At 43.2% G+C, this 11,292-nt stretch overlaps 1 non-coding gene across 1 annotated transcript; it reads right to left on the reverse strand.

Moving 5' to 3' along the window:
• Window positions 1–10,853: 10,853 nt before the first annotated feature.
• trnas-gcu (transfer RNA serine (anticodon GCU)) lies at window positions 10,854–10,935 on the reverse strand. Its single transcript has one exon. It is a non-coding gene; the product is annotated as a tRNA-Ser (tRNA).
• Between the last annotated feature and the right edge of the window lie 357 nt (window positions 10,936–11,292).

Genomic DNA, 11,292 nt, shown 5'->3' on the forward strand with positions numbered 1-11,292 from the left:
TATTTCCTAATAATTTTATAAACATCGATTAAATCTCCACTTAGCCTCCTCTGTTCCAAAGAAAACAACGCCCGCCTATCCAATCTTTCCTCATACCTAAAATTCTCCAGTCCTGGCAACATCCTCGTAAATCTCCACTATGCCCACTAGTGCAATCACATCTTCCCTGTAATGTGGTGACCAGAACTGCAGGCAATACTCAAGCTGTGGCCGAACGAATTTTTTATATAGTTCTAGCATATCCTCCCTTCTCTCATATTCTATACCTCAGCTAAGAAAGGAAAGTATCGCGCATGTCTTTTTAACCACCTTATCTACCTGTCCTGCTACTTTCGGGGATCTGTGGACATGCACTCCAAGGTCCCTTTGTTCTTCTACTCCTCTTAGTATCCTCCCTTTCATTGTATATTCCTTTGCCTTGTTTGCCCTCCCTCACACTTCTCCAGATTGAATTGCATTTGCCACTTTTCTATCCACCTGTCCAGTCCGTTGATATCTTCCCGCAACCTACAGCTTTCCTCCTCACTATCAACCATCCGACTAATTTATGTATCACCTGCAAATTTCTTAATCATGCCCCCTATATTTAAATCAAAATCAATGATCTGTACTATAAAAAGCAGGGACCTAGTGCGGAGGCCTGTGGAGCTCCACATGAAACAGACTTCCAGTCACAAAAACACCCGTCGACCATTACTCTTTCCTTGCTGCCACTCAACCAATTTTGGATTCAACTTGCCAATGTCCCTTGGATCCAATGGGCTTTTACATTTTTGACGAATCTGCCACGTTGGACTTTTTCAAAAGCCTCGCTAAAATCCATGTGGACTACATCAAATGCGCCAACCTCATCGACCCTCCTTCATACCTCCTCAAAATATTCAATCCAGTTAGTCAGACACGACCTTCCCTTAACAAATCGATGCTGACTGTCCTTGATTCATCCAAGCCTTTCTAAATGACGATTAATACATTCCCTCAGAATTGTTCTCAATATTTTACCCACCACTGCGGTTAGGCTGACTGGCCTACAATAACTCGATCTATCCCATTCTACCTTTTTAAACAACGGTACAACTTCAGCAGTCCTCCAATCCTCCGGCAGCACGCCTGTTGCGAAGGACGATTGGAAAATTATGGTCACAGCCTCCGTTATTTCCTTCCTTGCTTCTGTTAATAGCCTGGGGTATATTTCATCCGGGCCTGGAAATTCAGGTGGAGTGATTTGGGACTTCCTTTTCCTCTTTGCAAATGTTTGCACCGCAGGTCAAGATCACAAGTCCAGGTCCAAATTAGGACGACTTCCGGGTTTGAACAGCAAATCGTGAATAATACCCAGACCCCAACGAGCCCAAAAACAAGAACGTGTCCTTAAATTAACGTGTTACAGACACATTCTGAGAGGTCTGTCTGTACAATGAAAGTGCATTTTTTGAACAGTCATTCTGGTATCCGTTTCCTCCTGAAACCTGAACAAATACCAATACCACAGTGTCATTTTGTCGCTCAATTCCACAAATAAGGTAAAATAACAAGCTACACAAGACACTGCTGGGAGTTGAACCCAGCATTTCTTGTTTAATTGGATAGATGCTTTAACCAACTAAGCCACAGCGCGAATTCATGACGCTATGCCCCCACCTCCTCTCACTAATATCTATCAGCGACACTTCACTGTTGGGGGTTCAGGCCGTTTCATCTTTTTCCATTTCGCTTGTCCGTTTACCTGTACATTCCGATGCTGCCTGCATTTCTCGCTGTGTTTATCTTTGTGTATCCATCAGTGCGTTGATACACGGATGATTATGTGTGATTGTATTTGTTACATTAAATAAATTAGGGGTTCAGATAATTCTCGCTCTGACATTGGAGAACTATTGAGCCGAACTTTTCAGCGAAGTGTTGATTATTGTGGTGCTGAAACTAAAAAATCGTAAGAGGAGCAAAAAGGGAAAAGGAGATAAAGTTTTGAGGGAAAATTAGGACAACTCTCAAGGTTTTTACGAGTATATTAAGAGAAAGAAGGGAGGCTTAGAGGTAATGTTGGCCGCTTAAAGACAGATGGAGGTAATATTGTAATTGAAAATGAGGAAATGGCAGAGTTGCTAAATTTTTACTTTGCATCGGTCGTCACAGAAATGGAAGAGGCTTACATAGCAGAGACGCGGGGAGAACTGTTAATAAATCAAGGGGATTCGTATCAGTAAAATAATGGCAATGGAGAAAATCATTCGGCCAAATATAGACAAATCTCCAGGACCTGATGGTTTCCACTCCAGGGGATTAAAAGGAACAGGTGGGGAAATTTAGTCATCATCGATCAAAACTCTCTTGATTTAAGAATTGTTATTTAATGAAGCGCAGCTTGATTGGAGGCTTCTGTTTGAGAAAGATCTCGAAGTGATAATTGAGAGATGGAAAATGAGGCTGTTTGGCAGGAGCGCTGATGCTGTCGGTTGTGCGCCGATCTCGTGTTGTGCAATTGTTCAGCGTGCGTTACTTATTATAGCAGTATGGGCTTCAGAAATGACCAGGTTGTGAGTTCGAGTGTCTTCTAAAACTATCAAATCATTTACTCCGTACATTTTGACTGGAGATCAAGGTACAACGGGTATGTTCCATAACGCATCTACTTCTTAGTTTTCCCATGTGGGCTCTTGGGTTCCTCTGGCCTACCGTCTTGCAATAGCAGGTGCCAGTTTATTGTTCATAGGGGGAGAGGGGGCTTTTAGCGGCAGCTCATATGGCAAAGGGGCCGGTACGAGATCTTTAAATCTAAAGAACCAAACAAACAATTCTTCTTTTCGTTAAGCCGATATTCATCGGTTGGAAGTTTCGTGTGGGGAAAATTTGGAAGAGAAATATACTGCCTGGTGTCACTGTGTAACGGGAGAAATTATTCAGCTTACAGATGTTAATACGCTGAAAGGTCGAGAGGCCTTTTCCAACTCCCGTGTGGGACAAGTTCAGCTTTTGAGCCGCTGGGTAAAGTGTTATTTTAATTTTTGCGAACGAATGACAAGACATTTCGTCCAAACAAGAAGAATTGTAAACTCTCGAGTTCGCTGTCCATGTTTCTTACATCATGTTGAACGGGAACAAAGATTCTCCTCAACACGTTACTGAGAATTTTATCAAACGGACCTCACTCTTGCTCGACGGCTGCAGGGAAAATTCAGAGATCTCCCATGAATATGTACGATGGGAGCTTATGTAGTATCGAGCCTGGGTAGCTCAGTCGGTAGAGTATCAGAATTTTAAAGTGGGTAGTGAGCTGATGGTCCAGCGTTTAACTCCCTGTCCAGGCTCCAAATTTCGGAACAGCTGGCAAGCTGTGTCTTTGCAGCGGGACTTGCGATGTGTTGTCAAAGTTTCGGTCGTATCTTGTTTCCCAGGGGTGGGCAGTAATGCGCTGTCTGAGGCGGTTCCCCATCAGGAACTCAACTTTACTGCATTAGTTCACTGTATTAATTTCACAAAACTCATTAAACTCTGTAAAAAAGACGAATACTTGTTCAAATCGCCATTAATCAACCAGTAACTTTCTGTTTCCGGCTGAAAGAAATGCTAACTTTTTATGCGCTCATTCACCAGACCGAATTTAGGGAGTTCATAGGGGAAGTGAAAAAGGAAATGAGAGGCACAGAGAAATATGACTATAGACTGACGGCCAACATAAAAGTGAATCCAAAAGCCTTCTGCAGGCATGTAAACATTAAACGGGTAGTAAGGGGAAGGGAGAGGCCGATTAGGCCCGATCAAGGAGATCTACTCATGGAGGCAGAGGGAATGGCCGAGGTACCAAATGAATACTTTGCATCTGTCTTTACCAAGAAGATGCTGTCAGAGTCTCAGCAAAGGAATTATCGTTGAGATACTCGATGGTCTAAAAATTGATAAAGAAGAGGCACTTGAACGGATGGTTGTACTTAAAGTAGATAAGCCACCCGGCCCGGATGGGATGCATGCTAGGTTGCTGAGAGAAGTAAGGGTGGAAATTGCGGAGGTACTGGCCATAATCTACCAACATCCTTAGATATGTGGGTGGTGCCAGAGAACTGGAGAAAAGCAAAGGTTGCACCCTTGTTCAAAAAAGGGTGTACGGATAAACCCAGCAAATATAGGCCAGTCAGTTTAACCTCAGTGGTGGGGAAACTTTTAGAAACGATAATCCGGGACAGAATTAAAAGTCACTTGGACAAGGGTGAATTGATTAGGGAAAGCCAGCACGGATTTGTTAAAGGCAAATCGTGCTTAACTAACCTGTAAGAGTTTTTTGATGAGGTAACAGAGAGGATAGATGAGGGCAATTCAGTTGATGTGGTGTATATGGACTTTCAAAAGGTATTTGATAAAGTGCCGCATGGTCGGCTTATCATCAAGATTGCGGCCCATGGAGTAAAGGGGCAGTAACAACATTAATGCAGAATTGACTAAGAGCAGGAAACAGAGATTACTGGTGAACGGTTGTTTTTCGAACTGGAGAGAGTTGTACAGTGGTGTTCCCCAGGGATCAGTGCTCGGACCATTGCTTTTCTTGATATATGTTAATGACTTGGACTTGAGTGCACAGGGCACAATTTCAAAATTTGCAGATGAAACAAACCTTGGAAGGGTCGTAAACAGTGATATGGATAGTGATAGACTTCAAATGATATAGATAGGCTGGTGGCATGGGCGGAGACGTGGCAGATGAAATTTAACGCAGAAAAATACGAAGTGATACATTTCGGTCGGAAGAACGAGGAGAGGCAACATAAACGCCAGGGCACAAATGTAAAAGCGGTACAGGAACAAAGAGGGGCTTATGTGTACAAATCGTTGAATGTTGCAGGGCAGGTTGAGAAAGCGGATAAAAAGCATACGGGATCCTGGGCTTTATAAATAGATGTATAGAGTACAAAAGTACAAAAGTATCGAAGTCAGGATGAAACTGTATAACACACTGGTTCGAACACAACTGAAGTATTGTGTCCGGTTCTGGACACCGCACTTCAGGAAAGATGTGAAGGCATTAGAGGGGGTGCAGAAAAAAATTACTCGCATAATTCCAGGGATGAGGGACTTTAGTTCGTGGATGGACTGGATAATCTGGGGTTGTTCTACTTGGAACATAGACGGTTTTGTACACATTTGATAGAGGTATTCAAAATCATGAAGGATCAAGACAGAGAAGATGGAGAGAAACTGTTCCCATTGGCGGAAGGGTCAAGAACCAGAGGACATAGATTTAAGGCGATTCGCAAAATAACCAAAGGTGACATGACGAAAAACGTTTCACACAGCGAGAGGTTCGGATCTGTAATGCACTGCCCGAGGGTGTGAAGGAGGCAGATTCAATCATGGCCTTCAAAAGGGAACTGGATAAGTACTTGAAAGGAAAAAAATGCAGGGCTTCGGGGAAAGACGGGGCAGTGGTTCGAGCTGGATTGCTCTTGCAGAGAGCTAGTACGGACTCGATGGGCCGAATGGCGTCTTTCCGTGCTGTAACCTTTCTGTGATTCAACTCGATGTTTAGGAGGCGATAGCAAAGGGAACAGAGCGTGCCGCAAATCGACACACCTCTCAGTATCCTCACAAGCAATGTAGTTTAAGAGCAACTAATTCTGAAACGTCTTACTTGATAACGCAAGTCGTACACTCGAAACAAATTTGGTAAAGGGAGACTAATATTGGTGACTGGAAATAGTTAGTGTACAACTTGATATTGCTGTCCACCCGAACAGAAAACGAGATTGGATGGACAGAAGTGGTCAGAAAGGATGGCCGATCGGCTGTGGGACGCAACGAACTTTTACACTGGCTGCACAGTTCAAGTAAAAGCGGCTCGTTGTTCTAGGGGTATGATTGTCGCTTAGGGTGTTTTATCGAGTAGTATGCGAGAGGTCCCGGGTTCAAGTCCCGGACGAGCCCTCCTGTGTTGCTCCTTTGAGTGAAAAGTCACCAATTGGCTTCTCTCAGTTTTTCTGTTGGTGGAACTGAATTATATCAAGAGTCTGTTTGAGCTCCAGTGGACTGAATGCCGAAGTTTCGTCGGCGCAACACACATGAAGCAAATAAAATGTCTCAAGATGATGAGGAGATTGAAAATGAATTTGGATTTTTCCCAATTCAGGCGGATATTAGATGACGGGATAGAAAGCCACATATCCAAGTTTGCCGATGACACCAAGATGGGCAGCATTGTAAGCAGTACAGAAGAAAGCATAACATTCCAGAGATGCATTAATACAATGAATGAATGGGCAAAATTGTGCAAAATCGATATCTATTGAGTCAAGTGTGAGTTCATCCACTTTGGACCTAAAAGGATAAATCAGAGTACTTTCGAAATGGAGAAAAGCTCGAAACAGTGGAGGTCCAAAAAGAATTCGGGGTCCATGAACATACATCATTAAAATGTCATGGACAGGGACAAAAAATAATCAAAAAGGTTAATGGAATGTTGGACTTTATATCTCGAGGACTTGAATACAAGGGGATATGCATTATGATACAGTTATACAAAGCTCTGGTTAGACCACACCTGAAGTATTTTATTCAGTTCTGGGCAACGCACCTTAGGAAGGATATATTGGCTGTGGAGGGTGTGCAGCGTTTATTTACTAGAATGTGACCTGGACACCAAGGGTTAAATTACGCGGAGAGATTACACAAACTGGGGTTTACATCGAATTATTAGATTAAGGACTGATTTGATCGAACTTTTCAAAATATTAAGGGGAACTGATGGAGTAGATAGAAAAAAACTATTTCCGCCAGTCAGGGATGTCTAGGACTCGGGGACACAGCCTAAACATTAGGGTCAGGACTTTCAGGAGTGAAGTTTGGAAACACCTCTGCAAGCAAAGGAAGGTAGACGTTTGGAACTCTCTTCCGCAAACAGCAGTTGATGCGAACTGAATTGTTCATTTTAAACCTGAGATTCATAGATTTATTTTAACGGAAGTTATTAAGGGATACGGGGCTAAGGCGATTATATGGAGTTCGTTCATATATCAGCCATGATCTGTTTGAATTGCGGAACAGGCTCGAGGGGCGAAATGCCATACCGATGTTCCTCAGCTCCTCATTGATGCAGAATGATTCTGCATTGGCCGGGAAACGAACCAAAGTCTCCCGCGTAAGAGGTGAGAATTAGACCCCTGCCCCTCCAATGCGCGCATTCTTAATAGCGGCAAGTGTCCATTTGGAATCCGATCTGAATGAACATGCCGTTTACAGCTGCGGTGGCGGAGTGTTTAAAGCTTTGGACGCAAAATCGAATTGAGCTTTTCCTGCGCAGGTTTGAATTCTGCTCGCAGAGCTCCTGTTTCAAGATCACTTCAGTGCTGAAATAGATTAATTGGAGTTAATTGACCGCATTTATCTCTCTCCCAGAATGAGAGATTCTACAGCGTGGCCGGTGCTTTTAATTAGTGTCAAATCTTCTCTTGCAAGATTTCAAGACCAGAGAAGGAATCTCTCCCAATCTGTAACTTAAATTCTGCTAGTTTGCAAAACCTGACATTTATACTGTTGATTTTCTTTGCCTCCATCTCTCTGTCTCTCCATGTCTCTGTCTCTTGTCTCTCTGTGTTTATCCCCGATGGACTTCCCGAGAGCTGATCTAACCTGCAACACCAGCAGAGAAGGGTAAAGAGATAAAAGACTGAGACAGTCGGAAAAGGAAAGGTGCAACCCAGCTGATAATTTCGTAATAATGTCTCCACATTCATGGCTCTTCGCTCTCATGGTGAATGAAAGCAGCAATTTGAGTAAAGTGTACTTATGGTGGAGTGTAAACTATGACGATGCCGAGACAGACGACAATGTCGTTTCAGAGTAATTCATTCTGTAAAGTGTTACTTGATAATACAAGTCGTACATTCAAAACAAATTTGATAAAGAGAGACTAATATTGTTGATATGAAATAATTAGTTTAGAACCTGATATTACTCTACATCGTATATCGTACAAGAAAGAGAGATTGGATGGCCCTGGTGTTCTGAAAGGATGGCTGATCGGCTGCGTTGCAGCGAAATTTTACAGTGGCTGCACGGCTCTGTTGCTAGTTGGACTTTGGATCTGATTCTCGCTCAGGAAGTTTCACTGGTTTAAAACACGGATGAGCCCCGTTGCTTCCCCATTTTTCGTCAAAAACCACCAATTGGATTCTCACATCTTTGCAGCAAGTGCACAAGGCAGGTTTGACTTATCTCCAGCAGAGCATGTTTGAGCACCAGAGGACAGAATGCAAAGGGTATGTCCACGAAAGACACGTGGACGAAATGAAGATAATATTTCAAGAAGTTGTACAGATTAAAGCCGGCACAGGAATTTATCCCAAATCAGGCGATCTCATGGGTACAGATACAAAAGGTAAAGGAAGCTGCATTGGCCTGGAACCAAACGGCAGGCGAGGGTTCTACACTGAACCACCAATGCAAACACGGCTGCAGGCTGCACGTGCAGCGTTGGATACAAGTCTGGAACATGCAGTCTGGCAGAGTTCCTGTGATAAGCCTGCGCAGTCTCCAACCGCGTGCTACCTGTGGGTGACCAAACGAGTGGGTCAAGCATGGTCTTGAAATTCACTGAGATTCGAAATCACTTCACACCGCCACTGTAAAATGGTTAAATAAATAAGAGCTGTAGTTACCAAGCAGTGTTTACTTCTCTCAGAAATAAAGTTATAATCCAGCCCTATGTACAACTCTGAGATTTCACGACATGCGACGGTTTCCTTTCAGCTGCAGCTTAAATTCTGCTGAATCACAGAATTGGAGATTTGTACTATTTTTCTTTGCATTTATCTCTCTATCTCTGTCTGCATTTCTTCACTTTCGGTGTTGCTCCCTAATGGACTTATCAGGCTTCCTTCAACGGCCAGTTCTGCAAACTGGGATGGGAAAAGGCTGTCGGTTCTTCGTCCAATTGTTGGATTTCGATGGGATGAGTTTTGCTATTTTCCGTCTCCGTTTTCGGAAAATATAAACCCAGATGGGATTTCCCCTGCTCGGGTCACGTCACCCCCGGGTAATGGGAATGAACCCGTTCGATCACTCGGTCTAAATATCTGTATTCTCATTGTTAAACAATAAAATTACGGGTTGACAGTTATTTTCAGGACACATTTTAGAAAATAACACATAACAGACTTATTCGAAAACTAGAAGCACGTGTGATTAAAGGGCCGGTGATAACGTGGGCAAGTAATTGGCTAAGGGATAGGAGGCAGAGATTAGTGGTGAACGAATGTTTTTCTGACTGGGGAGAAATATGCAGTGGAATCCCCCAGGGGTCGGTATTAGGACTATTGCTTTTCTTGTTTTTATGAATGACTTGGATGTGGGAATAGGGAGTACAATTTCGAAGTTTGCGGATGATACAAAACTTGGCAACGTAGTGAATAGTGATCAAGATAATAGCAGGCTTCAGGAGGAGATCGACAGACTGTTGAAATGGGCGGTCACGTGACAGATTTAACGCCGAGTGATGCACTTTTGGAAGATGAACATGGAGAGGCAGTATAATCTAAATGGAACAATTTATGGGGGGTTCCAAGAGCAGAGGGTTCATATTCATAAAACAGGGAAAGTTGATAAGGCAGTTAAGAAAGCGTAAGGGATACTTGGCTTTGTAAATAGGGGCATTGAATACAAAAAAAAGGAAACCATACTAATCCTTACAAATCAGTGGTTAGGCCTCAGCTGAAGTATATTGTACAGATCTGGGCACCACACTTTAGGATGAAAAGGGATTGAAGGGGATTCAGAGCAGGTTGACCTGATGATACCAGTGATGAGGGACTTCAGTTATTTGGAGAGATTGGACCAGCTGGGTTTATTCTCCTTACAGCAGAGATGGTTAACGGGAGACCTAAGAGAGATATTGAAAATGATGAGGGGTTTTGAAAGAGCAAGTAGGGAGAAACTGTTTCCTCTGGCAAGTGGGTCGGTAACCAGAGGTCATAGATTTAAAATAATTGGGAAAAGAACAAGAGGGGAATTGAGGAGAATTATTTTCACACAGAGGTTTGTTAAGATCAGGAACGCACTTCCTGGAAGGGTGGTGAAAACAGATTCGATTGGATCATTCAAAAGGCAATTGGACATAATTGAAGAGGACTAATTTGCAGGGTTATGGGGAAAAATCTGGGGTGTGGGTCTAATTGGACAGATCTTCGAAAAAGCCGACACTGGCACGACGGCCGAATGGCCTCCTTCTGTGATGTAAGATTCTACGATTCTATGATTACCTTCTGAATCATTGCAATTGAGGCTATTCAGTGTTGAGCAACCAAGAAAATTATAACCGTGATATTCTGCTTCTCCATTCCCTTATGAATATCGCAGATTATAATGTCCAGGCGGGGGAAGGACTGAATGGGGGATAGAGTGCGGAGATTGGAATGGAAGCCCACCAGAATGAACTTGGTCTCATCAGTTTTTGTTATTTTTCCTACCAGTTGCCCGAAGCAGGCGGTGAACCTTCTTCTCGAGAGAGGATCGTCATTTCAGTTAGAAGGAAAAACGTATCAAGAAAATCGGATAAAACGCACACAGAATGATCCGGGACTGACAGCACACCCCTTTTAAACAGACACAGACACGGAATAATCCGGACATAAATCATAATTATGGGACATAAGTTTATCTTATGTTGACCATAAGATTTACTCTTTTTACAATGACACCAATGGACACTCTGATATTTCGCGATCTCACAATCTCAACACATTCCTGGAAGGAACTGTTGCTGATTTCAGCAAACAATGCAAAACCCTCCGTCTGCCGTTGCGAGAAGGATGGGACTTTCACCAGACCTTCTGGGTGGACTGAATGAGAGAAACAAAACTTAAACACAAAAACGACGAGGGTGGGATTCGAACCCACGCATGCAGAGCACAATGGATTAGCAGTCCATCGCCTTAACCTCTCGGCCACCTCATCGCATACAAAAGTCTCCGAAACCCCCTTTATTCAACATGAAAATACTGGCTATGTTGCCAATCTGAAATAAAAACTGTAAATGTGTATATCCTCAGCAGGTCAGGCAGAATCTTTGGACATAGAAACAAAGTTAACGTTTCAGGTCGATGGCCATCATATGAGTATTCCAACTCACTCCTTGTAGTTGGTTGAATGGCTTTAGGGTGTTAGAAGGTGAGTCACTTGGCGCAGAATATCCAGCATCTGACCTGCACTTGCAGCCACAGTATTGATGTGGCTGGTCCAGTTAAGTTTCTGGTTAATGGTACCCACTAGTATGTTGATGGTGGGGGATTCGACGATGTTAATACCAAATCC

The sequence above is a fragment of the Heptranchias perlo genome, chromosome 20 (genome assembly GCF_035084215.1).
Source record: "Heptranchias perlo isolate sHepPer1 chromosome 20, sHepPer1.hap1, whole genome shotgun sequence".
Lineage (NCBI taxonomy): Eukaryota > Metazoa > Chordata > Chondrichthyes > Hexanchiformes > Hexanchidae > Heptranchias > Heptranchias perlo.